Raw genomic sequence first — 13,809 nt, 5'->3', positions numbered from 1 at the left:
CTATCAACCACCACTAGAAATATTTTCTCTAAAAATGGACCAGCCAAATCTATATGTAAACGAACCCATGGTCCCTCAGGTCTATCCCAAGACTTCAGAGGGGCTTTAACGGGCGAAGGCTTATTTACTGCACAGGACTCACACGATCTCACCAATGACTCTAGGGCTTCATCCAAACTAGGCCACCACACGTAAGACCTAGCCAAAGATTTCATTTTAACAATACCTTGGTGGCCAGCATGCAACTCCCTCAACACCAGGGATCTCAACTTTTCTGGGATGATCACCCTATTACCCCACAATAAGCAACCTTGTTCCACGGTTAGCTCATTTTTTCTATGCGAAAACGGTTTATATTCCTCATTAGGTTTGGCTGGCCACCCAAACATGCAAAAATCCAACACTCGACTAAGCAAAGGATCCCTTCGTGTCTCTTGAGAAATACCTTTAGCATTAACTGGAAGGAACTCCTTTTCTCCTAATTCGATATATGAAAAGTCTTTCACTATTTCCTCATCTATCTCTAAAGGTAACCTTGAAAGACCGTCAGCTACTATATTATCTGCAGCTTTTATATAGCGGATTTGAAAATCATACCCTTGCAAAACTATTGCCCAGCGCTGCAGTCTGTTTGCTGCCATTTGAGGGATTCCCTTCTTTTCCCCAAAAATGTATAACAGAGGCTTATGATCTGTTCGCAACAAACTTTCTGCCATACACATACTGGTTAAACTTCCGCACCCCAAACATTATTGCCAAAGCCTCGCGATCAATCTGAGAATAATTTCTCTCAGCTTTACTCAGGGACCTAGATGCAAAGGCAATTGGTCTTTCCTGTCCGTTAGCAAAACGGTGCAGCAAAACGGTGCAGCAAAACTGCCCCAAGTCCAAAGGGAGATGCATCACACTCTAAAATTACAGGGAGAAAAGGGCTGTAGTGTGCTAACACTTTTGCTGAAACAATTGATGCTTTCACAACCTTGAAAGCATCATCGCACTCTCTTGTCCATACAAAATCAGACTTTCTGAAGGAGCCTATGCAATGGAGCCAACCGTGATGCTAAATTTGGCAAAAATTTAGAATAATATTCTATCAGTCCCAAAAAGGCTCTCAGCTGCGATACATTTTTGGGTATTGGGGACTTAATAATAGCCTCAACTTTTGACTCAGTTGGATGAAGTCCCTCCTTGTCTATTCGGTGTCCTAAAAATTCTACAGAATCCTTCATAAACATGCACTTTCCTTTATTCACTTTAAATCCTAACTCACTCGTTTTTGCAGGACCCTTCTTAAATTTTCCACATGCTCCTCATCATTCCTCCCTGTTATAATAATATCATCTTGAAAAGAAGCAGCTCCTTTCAACCCCTGCATAGCCTGATCCATGACTCTTTGGAAAATAGCTGGAGCTGATGCAACCCCAAAAGGCAACCTACAATAGCGAAACAGACCCCTGTGTGTGTTTATCGTACACAACTCTTGAGATTTGTCCTCCAATACCAACTGCTGAAAAGCTTGTGACAAATCAATGGTGGAGAATTTTTCTCCTCCCTGCAGTTTGCAAAAAATTTCCTCCACACGAGGCAAGGGGTATCTTTCCACTTCCAAACTAGGATTAAGAGTAATCTTAAAATCCCCACAGATTCTCACTTTTCCATCATTCTTAGCAACTGGGACTATAGGAGTTGCCCAAGTACTGAATTCTACTGGATACAAGATACCCAACGTAACTAGCCTATCCAACTCTTCATCTACTCGATTTTTGAGAGCAAACGCCAATGCCCTGGGTGCACAATACACAGGTTTAGTGCCCTTCTTTAAACTTAGAGTAACTTTGCCTTTACTGAAGTGTTAGTTTTTGAGAGCAAACGCCAATGCCCTGGGTGCACAATACACAGGTTTAGTGCCCTTCTTTAAACTTAGAGTAACTTTGCCTTTACTGAATGTTCCCAATCCATCATCCCATAATGTGGAGAAATTTTCCAACACACTCTCCACCGTTAAAACACACCCCACAGCCCCTAGATTAAGGAAAGAAAAGCTAAATTGGAAAGTTTTCAACCAATCTCTGCCCAAAATAGGTGGACCTCCATTTCTTACCACAAACAATGGCAACTTAAACAAGCTTCCTTGAAAATGAACCTGTACCCATACAATACCCACAGGCCTAATACAGGCGTTAGCGTACGTTCTCAACAAGATATCAGTGCTTTCCAAAAAGACATTCGAAAAGTGTCTTTTATAGCACTCCTCTGATATAGCAGATATGGCCGATCCTGTATCAATCTCCATATCTAACTCTACCTTGTCAACTTTAATAGTTACTTTCCAAAAAGGATTATTAACAGAGCTTTTTAAATTGAACAATCCTGGTAACTCCTCCAAAGTTTTTTTACGCTCCCCTTCCCTAATTTGGTTTTCCAACACATTCCCATCCATACACATCCGTGCGCACCCAATGCCTTCAACGAAAGGCTCGTGATGATAAACCTCATGGTACTCACCCAAGCGACCCTGATTGCACATTGCCTTCAAATGCCCTGTACGGCGACAAATATCGCACTTTGCATTTCTAAAACGGCACTCCGCCCTAGCAATTTTAAAACTATTTCATTCAAAATTCTTCATAGACTGCTATGGACTGACTGACTACATGTGTGATTTGTCAGTTAACCGGATCTCCCTGGGAAACCAAAGCTGGCTCAGGGAATGGAACTAGTCCTATCTGATTATCCTGTTGTATAAATTTCACAATGGTAAAAATAATATTTATTAATTTAAGGAGATCTCTCTTATCAAACCAGCCTTCAAGTAGAATGGCATTGTTTTGATCTCAGATAAACGAGGCAGTTTCTCACACAAAAGTAGAAATTATCGTGTCTGACAGGAAAGAAACAGTTCTCTACCTCCTACAGGTCCACCCATCTTCATTCCAATTCATTATTGTGTATAAACATTTTCGAATATACTTTTGAGAATCTCCTCATTTGTACTTGGGACCAATTGGGTTGAACATAGCACTAAGATTAACAGATGAAACTTAGCATTACCACAGTTACCATATTTGCTGTTCATCAGGTAGGAAAAATCAACCATTTCAGTGACATTTATATCCTTCAGGAGGTATCACATAAGGAAACAATCCAAGGTTCACATGAAAGAATCTGCAATATCCCTTGGCCGAAGCTCTTGTCACTGAGCAATAGGGAAGGTCTCAACATATATGCCTGAATCTTGGTTAATCTCTGTTCTAGTCCATCCCTGAATTTTAACTCAAAATTTACACTTTTTACATAAATAGTAAGTAGTGTTTTGCATTTATCGGATGTTTACGAGTTCATTCCAGTGAAGTAATTAAAATTATAACTTATGAACTTTCATGGAATGCATGTTCTCAACAAGGATGGAAAGAAATTTAATTGAACAGTTTCAACAGTGGGTATCAAGTTATAAACAATAATTATATATTTGGATTTATTTAAACAATATTGACACCCACTTCCTTCAAAAATTCACCACCATTGCCACGAATACTGCCCACATGCAAGTGCTACGATTGCTTGCTATGAACACTGTTACATATACTGCAACAATCAGGATTCAGTAGCAGCTTTAGGACAAATCATAACCATGACATCACTATTACAAAGTTACAACAGCAGTGAATTTCAAAATCAGACCTTGTTGAAGATTAACTACGATCGCAAATTATTTCTTTTAATTATTACAAATACCCTCTTTCCCATGTAGGTCAACCCTTTATTTTTTTCATTGAAATTTTCATTTGATTGTGTATCTAGTGGAAATTTATCAGTATTCAGGGGAGCAAGGTTGTCCAGAGATATTATCTTCATGATTTCCAACAAGGATCTTAGAAATCTTAAGTCTAAACTTTTCTCTGTCAAAGAGTCATTATGAAAATATATCATATTCCTTGCAGTAATCCAATTGATGTGACAACAAACAGCACCAATCCACTGTCTATCCCCAATGTTTTCTCAATGAATTGTGGTGATGAAGGGCTTAGAGAAGACAGGAAATGTAATAGAAGGGAGAAATGGAAAGAAGTGAGAAAAATAACCTGTGATAGAGAAAGTGCCCTCCAAACTGCATCCCATTTGGTCCCTCCAAAGTCACGTGACAAGTCTTCCACCTTCCCTTCTGCCTTCCCTTCTGCCTTCCTCATTCAGCCTTATACCAAAATAACTTGGGTCATGCCCCTCAGTCCCTAAGCTATTCAAAGAAAACAACACTTCAGTGCTAAAACATTTAAGAACACTTGTGGAGGACACATCCAAGGCGAATATTATAGAGTAACAAAGAATTCTTTTCCCTCTTTGAAGTGATAGGGATTGCAATTAGGATTGTCTTAATGGGTTTTATCCAATCTTTTCAATTATGATAATCAAACCATGATGCTGATTGAAATCAAAATTGCTTAAAAGCCATTATCATTTTTAGTGTATTTCAGCTGGAAATCCCACATAAAACCCTTCAAAGCCCCATTTGGGGTCATAATCAAGGAGTCCATGAGAACCCGAGTATTAACGTCTATAGACATAACTGATTGGCAACTCAATGATCCCTTAGGGTAAGTAAGATTGAATAATTCTCTCAACTCAGAAAAGGTAACAATTTTCACTACAGGAAAGTCTGTATCAATGTCAGTAAGGGTGGAGTTCGTAAATAACAGTGAAATTTTAAAAAGGTAAGGTATAATTAATCATTGCTTTCAATGCAGACATGCGAGTTACAGGAAATATCACCTGAAAGACAAAACATCTTGGGCATTTTATATTACCATTCAGTGAGATTTTGCAACAGGTGAACTGACTTTCTTGGACAATATAACTGAGCAAAACAAGTCAATGAAAAATATGCAAGTACAGAGAAAAAAGCAAAGATTTGAAAGAAAGATGCGGAGAGAGGGGATAGAGGGCTGATAGAGAAGTAAGAAAATAGGTAACAGAGGGGTTTAAGGTGTTAATTGCATAACAGAGAATTAGGCAATGACTGGGAAATGATGAATTGGTTTGTCTTGAGTTTTCCACTGCTTTGGTTTGTCTATCTGGTCCGAAAGCAGTGGTGCAATTCATCCAAAGAATTTTATAATTAAAAACATCCCAGGAGGCATTTGCAAGGTGAAAGGTTAATGTGGCAAGTCCTACATTGTCCATTCATACAGAACTCAAATGTCACCTGCAATACCACAATAGAGACTTTGAAAATACAAGCCATTCTCTTTGTTGGTGATTGCATAATATGTTCAGTGGCCTTTGCTCAACATGTAATACGGAGAGGCAAAATTAATGGCCATCGAGAGCTGATTCTAACTTGAACTCATCACAGAAGCCACAGAAAACAAAAAAATAAGCTAAGAGTTACAACAGAGGATGCCCACCGACTCGTGGAAGTGAAAATTCAAGCAGCCAAAACTAAGGAAAACCAGAGACACCATCTTCACATCACCATGGGTCCATGAAGGCCATTGAATTTAATATATACTCTTTGATTAGTTCAACCTTTTTCCAATAATAACTCACCCTAACCAGCTCCTTCATTCCTTAGAACAAGTGCCCCAACCATCCTTGAACTCATTGGAGAGAAAACACCCTAACCACAATCCCCGAATCAACATAAGGTTTATTGTGCTTTTTAAAATTAATTAAAAGACAAAGACTTGGCCACACCTGTGTAATACCTTAAATTTATGCAAAGGTTCAATGAAAACTTCATTGCACAGAGCACATTAGATGACTCTCATCCAACCAGTTATAGGAAATACAAGATTGATTTGGGAAAGTTTTTCTAAGATTGAAAGATTCATTTGAGAAAGAAAAAAAGAAAACTCAATCAAAATTTGAATTATAAAATGAAATTTTTACAATTTATTGAAGAACAAATAGACATCTTTGGTTTGAGACATGCCACTAACTACATACAACGCTCACTGCTACTTGTAGAAGCACTGCAAAGATCTTGAAGCTTAATATGTCCAAATTTTAACAGAAGGGATAAAATATATAGATTTAAAATAGCTTATGTCACTACTTGCGATGGGAATCTGGCTCTCTTACCTGTTCCCTCTTCTACCTCAGAAGACCTCATATGGTCGAACATTTAGAGTGTGGCTTCTTTTAGTTGCAAGCACAGAAATTGTGACATCAAAATTATACTGATAATGAAAAGGAGATGTTTCGGACATCAAAAAAACAGTTTCTTCCAAAGTGGAGTCCATTTGAGGTTTGGGGTCAGAGCTGAGGTCCATCAATGTTATTTCTAGATAAGAAGTACAAATTTAGCAAAGTACAACAATGGGAGGGGTGACAGCATGGGGGAGTTAGTGATTAAAAAAAGTGTCATTCAACCACATGAACAGTTTCTGGATCAAAGCAACAAAGAAAAAATTCAACAATAAGTCACGGAACTAGGAAAATTTGGTCAAAAAATCACCCTATATGTGGATCTGTGTGGTTGAACTATAATTACTTTCACTTTTTCTGTACATGGCATCAGAACTGGATGGCAGATGGTTAAATGAATTTGGTCAAGATAAACATAGGACTAAATTAAGTAATAAAAGTGAGATTTCTGAATGCAGATTGATATGATGGGTATGATTAAAGAGTTGTGAAGTTTTTTCTCTAAATTGTTCAATACCCATATGAAAGTAATTTACCATAAAAACTTTATTTCAGAAACAACTAAATGCTTATTAAATTGTTTGTCAGTAACACTATTTTCATTTACTATGAAATGCAACAATATGAAAATTCATTAAATTTTTATTTACCCACAGTCTTCTTGGTTCATTAAAATTATCTCCACAAAATCTTTCCAAATATGACAACCAAATACTTAAAACAAGTACAATGACATACTGCACTTCTCCAAGTTATATTTTGTGTGCGAATCTATATTTGTATTCCTCCAGTAGTTGGCACATTAGTTCACATGTGCTCACGTGTACCTGAAGATGGCATAATAATGTGAAAATACTTTGTACATAGTAATTTAAGGATGGTGGAATGGTATCAGCCATGGCATGCTATCATGGAATGGTACCAGCCATGGCTATCACTCATTACATACATTTGGGCTGACAGTGTTCCGAGGAAAAAGAAGCTGCATAACTTGCACAGATTGGCACACTGGATGTGATATATTTCAGACCTGATATAAATTTCTGAAATATTTCATTTTAAACCTCTGATTATTTGAAGAAAAGCAAACATAAGGATCAGATGGAGTAGGTTTATCTCCATGACCAATATTGGAGGTAGAAGTTCATGGATCTTCTCATCTGTGCTTGAATAAATACCCTAGGATATCAATCTGGGAATAGGGGTGAGGAGAGGACACCATTGTCAGCATTAGTCTACTGTAAGGGAAAGATGCCAAGGGGTCACACAATTTAATGCTCCATTTGATGGATGGACTACTACATTATAGCATATGGAGCCCAAGTAGGTATCAGGATATCTTAGAAAAGTTAAGCCACCACTGTGATTCAAACCAAAGCCTTCAGCATGGGAAGCAAATACACCAGCCCTTTCTCCTTTGTTGAAGTCATGTTATTTGGCTAGTAACCAAGAATGCCAAGACATTCTAAAAATTTGATACTATGTAATGATTGTTATAAGTTACAAATTTTTTACCAGGCGATAATAATGTGGCATCAGTAAAAAAAACATATGTATAACTCGACTATGAGTAATTATCTTCACTTAGAAGAAATTTTAACTTAAGTGCACGAAAAGAGATAAAAATGAGCAACTTATCTGCCTGTATCTTTCCTTGCCAAGTAACTGCTCCAAAAACTTCGTATACGTATTACATTAATATTCCTAATAGAATGATGTGACGTGGTGGTCTAGAAAACCAAAATTTTACATACTGTTAAGTGGTCTCTGGAATGAAATCCTGGTCGATATATTTGGAGAAATCTGAAATTAAAATAGGAATATTATGTGGTATTCATAAATTAAGGAAAAATATATTATAGGACAGAGATCTGAATTAAATGTTCCATTTCACTGGATTCTAGAATTTCTAGTTGGATAAGAGAGTTCATCACAAGCCTTACAACCATTGCCATATTTCAAAGAATGCCTTCGGATCGATAACTAAGATATAAATCAGCGGTGATAGTTGGTAAAACTCATTCAAGCCCACCTGGGATATGTGGAGCAGCATCCAGTAATTCCATTGACCCACTGGAGTGTCTCAATCTTCCCTCACTCCGACATTCACTCATTGTCCTCCCTCCGCTGCCAGAATGCTTCCAGAGAGATTCACATCCCTCTCGAGGGAAGGAAGGCTGCCAGAACAGAAGAAAGCAATGTAGGCAAAAAGACGAAATGTTGGAATGCAGGGAATGAAGAGCTGGAAGATGCGAGCGTGAGAAGTGGCGGAGAGCAAGTAAGTGTAATGGGAGACTATGACGCCCACCTGGGACAGGGAGGGGATGTGAGGGAGGAGGGTTAGGACAAGAGAGGGAAAAACGAGAATGAAACTGGAAAAACCTGTCCACTATGTAGATGACCTGGCCGACAAATGTGTTGGAATGGTGAAATGAGCACTTTATTTGAAGGAACTTCCCAAGTTTCAATTTGAAACCACATAGTTTATCATTCATTTTCAATGAGTTTGGTATTGTGTTATAAATTATTACACCCATTACCATTGGTTTGTTATATGAAAAAGCTGATTTATGATAACTTTGTGAATGTTACAATTTCTAGTTGAATATGAGTGAATACTGCTATTTGCATGAAAGATATGGATATTATTTATGATTAAGACAGACATGAAAAATGTATATTATATCGAAGGAATGTAATAAAATTTAAATTTTTTGAATAAGGGCCTGTATGGTTGAAGATAACTTTGTGCAACATGCATACAGATGGCCCCCTGAACACTATTCCATTTCATTCCCTGGAGAAGAAAGAAAAATGGTACATGAGTTTTAATACCTCTAGAGACTTGTGCATTAGCCAAATAATGTACATCAAAGAGTAGTTTAGAACACAGACTATAGAACAGAGATTAAAACATCAATATTCCACCCACCAGTTTATTAAAAATGTAGCCCTAAAAACTTGGTGTTTAATCTATAAGTAATTATTTCCTGCTGAGATTGAAATCAATATCCTCTTGGAATATGCAGGTTTAAATGTAAGGACCTGTGCCTTTTGGCAAAATTAGCACGTAAGTATGCTGAGACTTCCATAGTTTCACCTAAAATGAAATTGCTAAAAATTTACTTAATTCAGTAAGCCTTAGTTATTCTATTTTTCTATTGATGTTTTGTCAAAATGTAATTGTAATAAGGAACTAGGCAAAAATTGAGATATTATCAATTAATACATCTCGCAAAAGGCAAATGATCCCATTGAAATAATTTTTCAACACAAGGAAAAGATGAAAGAATGATAAGAGAAACTTTATTTAACATGGCTCTTTCACATGACATAGAATAATTCAAATTTTCATTAGCTCTCATTGTCATTTATTTATCTCTTAGAGAAATTGATCAAGTTCTTGACATAGCATTAACTGTGAGTAAAAATACTTTGTTAAATTAGGGCTAGGAATTAAAGCTAATTTGATTTTACCAAAATCATTTTAATTTAGTTTAACTTAACTCCTTTATAAATATATTACATAAACTAAGCAGGGAACTGGCCCCCAATTTTAACCTCTTGATTAGTGAATGACACAAAATTCAGCTTATTACTAGGCGATTTATATCAAAGCCAACCTACGAGTTTATTAATATTGTTGGATGAAATGAAAATAACATCCCAGTCAGCATTAGCTTAGTATGTACCATGGTTTCACCCAAATCTATGATACTTAAAAGTCAAATTTGAAAATAATTAGAAAATCAAACTAACCAAATTATTAAACAAGAATAACCACAGTGATCGGCACAAAGATTGATTTTTATTGATATGAGAGTCCAGCTCACCTCACTAAGGCCTTAGGAATGTGGGATAAAGAAGTTTTACAGAATAACACGTACCTGGTGGCAAAGGAGTTTGACAAATTACGGCATCTGGCCAAAATTTAAGGAACAGAGATGAAGCAGATCATTTCCTTGGGCTGCCTTTGGTTTGCATGTTGATCACCCTAAAAATAATAGAATCACAATGAAGCTGAGAATTGTCCAGTCACCAGGAATCAGGCCTGGCCCTTCTGAGTTAAACTGAATTATCTAATCCCTTGGCTACTACACCTCCCAGAAAAAATAATTGCATACTAAATTCCATCATAAGATTATGTTAATTTAATGATGAAAATTAAAATATGACCTTTTTCCAACAAATCATAAGATATCAACAATCCTGCATCATTGGGATGATTACAAATTGAGTTTCTTTGGTTACTTTTTACATTTCTTTCCTAAAGATGTGATAATAGTTCTTCTTGCTACTTCTACCTTCAATTGCACCTTATGTGTCATAAAACTGATAAAATTCCTTGTCACATCAATACAAAAAAACCTACATCAATTCACTTGATTTGGCAGACACGACATATTAAGAAGTGGTCTCTTTTGGCACCACAAGAAATTGGTGCCATATTTTATAATTAAGTTTCCATTGTGGAATGGAATGACTTCTTAATTAGGCAAAATATTTCACAATAAAAGGTAAAAAATACCTTTAACTAATATTAATAAATAATAAAACTAACTTAAATAATACATGCATTAGTTCAATGATAAATAAAAGTTAAAAGTTGGCATTGGGAACACACTAAAATACAGCCACTTCACTTCTCAACCTTGCTAAAAAAGAATACCTGACACCACAGACTACAATGAATCCTTCCGTTCCACATTCATGCTACCTCCCTCCATTCCACCTTCATCCCTATTATATTCCTACAGGCACCTTGTCACCCCAGTATATTCCTACAGTCTTGACCAACATTCTCCACTTTAATGCACTCAAATTCAGGCTTGATTGCGTGGAAATGTATTTTAAAATGAAAGGAGAATGCGATACATTTCCCACCAAACTTCTATTTGCTACTTCTACCTTCAACACACAGGCGTCTTCTAAGGCACCCAAGGATTATGACTTTGCATTTAAACTGATTGTCGCAAATCTAAAGCCTTGGGGAAAATACAGTATTCTTTTATTCTCGGCTCTATTACAGTATCGCCGCCGGGACGGTTTGCTTTGTTTTCCCTACAAGGATTCTTGGAAAATACATTCCAGTCGCTCACAAACCCGACGCTAGATTTGAGCGCGCATACGTTTCAACATGCAACCGACAATTTTGGAAAGAGGTCCTAAGATCTATGTAATCGAAACCTGACAATTAGAAACTTGATTCATGGAACACATTTATGAATAACCCTAATCTACCACTGTATGTTTGCACGTGGGCTTGTATTAAATCTCCACTCACCAATGATATACAGCCCGTGATTTCGATCGCTTAGTATTTAGCTTAGGCTTAGTAGCTCGACGATATGCCCTCGCGGGTTCCACGAACTCCGTGATAGCGGTAAGAGTCCATCTGCTTCGATCGACTGCTTCCTCCCGGCTCTCAAAGCGAAACTGGCGAGCGCAAATGCCCGTCGGCAAGAGAGGGGGGACTTTGGGGGGATGGCGGGGGAGGCGAGGGGGGTTTATTGAGTGGGAAACTTCGCACAAGAGGCAGTGAAATCGAATCGGAACGATGGAAAAGGAGGCGGAGGAAATTGTTAGCCCATTTCAATTCCGAAAGTGCGCATTTCGCGTATCTTCGCAGGGCTTTGCATTGGAGCGAAATGGAGCCCTGCCGTTTAACCGCCCCCTTCCTCGCCGAATGCATGAGTGCCGGGTGTGCGTACAGATGCCTCCAAGACCACCAGCCAACAATGCAGTAGTAGGCAGTACGAACCTGAATATTTCCTTAGTTTTCTTGAGTTTTTTTACATGAGGGCATGGCAACTTGTACATTACGGGGAGGGTGGGTTGGATGGAGGGTCAGAGGAGAGGGGGATGGAGGGTTGAGGCACAGGTGAAGCAGCATTTGCCAATCCCGCATCGGAAGTGCAATGAGTCAACTGCGTCCCATCCGACGGACTGTTTAGTGCACTTTGATATCCTTGGGTAGCATTCAATTCCTCTTTCATGGTGACTCTATCATATCTTTGGTTTGTTTCAATCCCCTACCCTCATGCGGGCAGGGGGATTGAGAATTCTCCCCCAGAATCCCTGCATGTCGTAAGAAGCGACTAAAAAGGCGGAAGGATATACCCCAAAACTAACCCCTAGGATGAAAGGGATACTTGCAACCAGTATAATGGATTTACTGTCTTCGTAAGGCCATACCATCCGGCCTGCAATCCACACAGGTATTTGCCGCGCCTTGAGACTCGTAATTGAGAGAAGGGGGTCCTGGAGGGTAAGTGCTCTGGTTCCCAACCCGATTTTGGAAATCCAGTATGGACCAGGGAGTAATATATCTCTTCATCCGTGGATTTCGTGAAAACGTGTGTCCGGGGCCTATTCACTCCCAGTCAATTGGCATCCATCCCGTTAATATATTTTGAAAGATGATTGGAGGTGGGATTTTTTCCCGAAATTCTTATACTAGTTCCTCCAAGGCCATCGCTTCAAAAACCGAGCAATACGTTTCAGAACATTCCAATGCATGATACGAAGAACGGAATGTAAAAAATCGTGTTTTGACCGTTACAACTCAATCAATATCACAATTCACAGTGTATTATACAAGTGCATGTGAGAGCATACAGGTCTGAATGTGAGAACATAGAGACCATTATGCTCTCACATGCCCTTTGTGTACCGACTAGAATATATGGAAACAATCAATACACCTCATTATGGCTTGCTAATCAAAATTCGCATCGACCGTAGTTCAGCTTGTCGCACTTCTTGTCGTATCAAAAGTGGTAGAGTTGAGGTCAGAATATTGCCAGCCATTTCTCAGGAGCAGTTTTTAGTTATTTAGGAAACTAACTAACTAACAGCTGCAATTATGGCATTCCCCATCCTGCAAAAAAGGTCCGTGAAAGCGCCGATAAATGCTTCCATCAGGACCCCTATGAAGGCCACTACTATTTAAGTTACTGAAATCATTGATTCTGGCATGCGCACAATCCATCATTTGTTCCCTGCCTTTGCAAAAAAAGATAAGGATGTTTTTTTTTCACCCGATCCCACTGTTCACGTTCACGTGATACGACGTGAAAAGGAGGAAGTGCACCTGAGGCATCAACCACTCACTGTATTAAAGAAAAGACCTCGTCACTCTGTGCCAGTTATGCAAAACAATCTGCCAAAGAGTATTGAATAATAAGACCTGTGACTACATTAAGCCTTGAACTTCATCTGCAATCTGTTCATTGGCAATTGTTGCTTTTTGAACCTTGACCGTCTTCATGAGGCTTGCATGAAACTGCATTGGATGAGGTTATCCCTTTTTTTGTCATGGATTTCAATAGTTATCTCTGTTGTTCTGCCTCAAAACCATTTATCAAACCATGCCCCAGAGTTAATTAAGTTTCCTTACTTCTAAGGCACTGTCTCCACTCGTTTGTATACATTTCTTCCGGTAGAATAATCTGTTCCCATTCTGCTGACGAAATCCGTCGAGCTTTTTTATCCCGTTTGAAAACCAAAATCGCATAGTCCTGAACCGTTATTTTCTGCTTTTTAAATCCTATCTATGATAGGAATTAACTAGTATTACTCTTTGAAATAACAATAAAATCATCGTGAGGTACGAGTGGTATTGACGATTTAATCATTCATTTTGGTCTGTAATGTGAATCATAA

The 13,809-nt window shown here is 38.2% G+C and overlaps 1 long non-coding RNA gene across 1 annotated transcript; it reads right to left on the bottom strand.

Moving 5' to 3' along the window:
• Positions 1–8,869: 8,869 nt before the first annotated feature.
• Positions 8,870–11,607, bottom strand: LOC139692362 (uncharacterized). The gene is made up of 3 exons (XR_011701745.1): positions 11,429–11,607; positions 10,032–10,138; positions 8,870–8,941 (listed from the first exon to the last, which is right to left on the bottom strand). It is a non-coding gene; the product is annotated as an uncharacterized lncRNA (long non-coding RNA).
• Between the last annotated feature and the right edge of the window lie 2,202 nt (positions 11,608–13,809).

Source organism: Hetaerina americana, unplaced genomic scaffold (genome assembly GCF_022747635.1).
Source record: "Hetaerina americana unplaced genomic scaffold, ioHetAmer1.1.p SCAF_4, whole genome shotgun sequence".
Classification (NCBI taxonomy): domain Eukaryota; kingdom Metazoa; phylum Arthropoda; class Insecta; order Odonata; family Calopterygidae; genus Hetaerina; species Hetaerina americana.
The sequence above is the reverse complement of the archived record's forward strand: the minus strand, read 5'-3'. Positions and strand labels throughout refer to the sequence as shown.